The following is a 2,131-nucleotide window of genomic DNA, read 5'->3' on the forward strand; positions in this document are numbered from 1 at the left end:
TTTTAAGCAAAAAATAAGTAAATAGGTAAATTTATTGGTTTTAAATTATCAATTGTTATTATAARTGATGTAACAGAGCTATTTTATGCTTTTATTTGTAAAATAACGTCAGTTTTGTTAAAGCTTTGAGTAACTTTACATTTTACATATTAGTCACCACTCTACCTCATCTCTCTATCTTCCATTCTACTGTTAACTCTACTGTCGTTGGCAAATATAGGATAAAATTGAAGTTAGCGAGAACAACAACTGTCGGCCTGCAGTCGTGGAGTCGTGCAGCTGTCAAAATAGGTCCGTCGATAAGAATGTGTGTATTTTAAAATTTGACAGATGTCGCTTGCAGTCTGTCGCGAGCATTGTATTCCACACATTAGATTGCATAAAATATTCATACATACCTTCTAAAATAAACGCCATTTCATCAAACAGCCGTGTTTTTCTCTGCCAACCTTGTTTTAAATCACTATTTATATTATATACTGGTATATAATTTAAATTGAAAATATAAAAATGATAACACCGTATGACTTCGATTAAACTTTTTATAGTTAACCGTATTAGAATACTTTGCGCAATTCTTACTTAAAATTGTGACATATCAAGGGTTGTTAAAATCAGAGCACCGTCAATTACTCGTATAACACTGTAGAACATTTTTGGGATTATTCTCTGGGGGGTGAGAAATTCCAAGTCAGGGTGATGGTACTAGGTCAGTATAGTAAAACCCTCAAAGGTTTTGGCGTTCGTATGTGTATTGACCAACCCAGACCCTTGTTTACAGATTATGTGGTTGTTTGCTTATTTCCATTATTTTACTAAATCATTATTTTACTAAATGGCAACACAAAAAATAAATAAATCTAAGCCAATGGCATTTGGAAATTCTGCTATTAACAGCTGTTTTTTGTTTACAATTGCATTGTGACACTGTTCAGGCCGCAAGATGTCTGCAAATTTTATACAAAGAATCTTTTAAACTCTTAAAATTCGGATTATTTAATAAGCACATACCTTCAATAAAGTGCATTTCCTAAATAGCAGAACTTATTTTAAATTCAATTATGTTGCTTTTTAAACTTTGTTTAGGCATTTTATAAGTAGAAATTTCATTGAACTTAAAATGTTAACAATAAACAGCTGTTTGTGTGAAAATAAGCATATAACCATATAATATGGGATGTTCACGGATCATAGAGGTTATTTTTAATCTAATAACCACATAACCCGATAACCACCTTACCGTGAACAGCCTAATTGTAAAGTGGCGTATGTGGCGTTATGTAATGAATGCTGATGTCGAAAAGATGTATCGGCAAATAAAAGTTAGAGAGGAAGATCAGGAATACCAGTATATTCTATGGAGAGATAATCCACAGGAGAAAATAAAAGAGTATAAACTTACAACAGTTACATATGGTACAGCAGCAGCACCATTTTTAGCAGTGAGAACGTTACAAGAGATTGGTAACATTTATTGCAAAGACAATAAAATCATGCATGACGTTATTAATAACGATTTTTATATGGACGATCTCATGACAGGCGGTCATATTATTCAGGAATGTAAAGAATTACGAGAGAAATTGATACAAGCTTTACAGAGTGCAGGATTTCACTTAAGAAAATGGTTATCAAGTAGTCCTGAAATAATTGATGATCTTACACGGGAAGATAATGAAATTATTCAAATCGAAGAAACGGATTCAGTGAAGACATTGGGGGGGATGGGACCCAAAACGTGACCTATTTTAGTTTAAAGCAACAGTTCAACAGATGGAAAAAATTAGAAAACGAACAATACTATCACAATTGGCAAAAATATTTGATCCACTAGGTTGGCTTGCACCAGTAACAATTGTTGGTAGATGTTTCAAGCAAAAACTTTGGTCAACAGGTGGATCTTGTGACGAGCCGTTAAACAAAGAGTTAGAAGAAAGATGGCTAATTCGCTAAACAAATAGATATATTAGATAAAATAACTATTCCACGCTGGATCAGTACAAATAATAACACTAGTTTGAAATTGCATGCGTTTGGAGACGCATCTGACAAAGAATATGCAGCACTAATTTATGCAAAAGTGGGGCAGCAAGTAACACTGTTGCTTGCCAAAAGCAAAGTAAACCCTATT

At 33.2% G+C, this 2,131-nt stretch overlaps 1 long non-coding RNA gene across 1 annotated transcript in view; it reads right to left on the reverse strand.

Annotated features, from left to right (window-relative positions):
• The window catches only part of LOC108972543, a 5,161-nt gene extending 4,442 nt beyond the window's left edge, over positions 1–719 (reverse strand). Inside the window, exon 1 of the long non-coding RNA XR_001993642.1 lies at positions 399–719. This is a non-coding gene — a long non-coding RNA (uncharacterized LOC108972543). The remainder of the gene's footprint in view (positions 1–398) is intronic.
• Between the last annotated feature and the right edge of the window lie 1,412 nt (positions 720–2,131).

Source organism: Bactrocera latifrons, unplaced genomic scaffold (genome assembly GCF_001853355.1).
Source record: "Bactrocera latifrons isolate USDA-ARS-PBARC rearing strain unplaced genomic scaffold, ASM185335v1 scaffold_402, whole genome shotgun sequence".
Lineage (NCBI taxonomy): Eukaryota > Metazoa > Arthropoda > Insecta > Diptera > Tephritidae > Bactrocera > Bactrocera latifrons.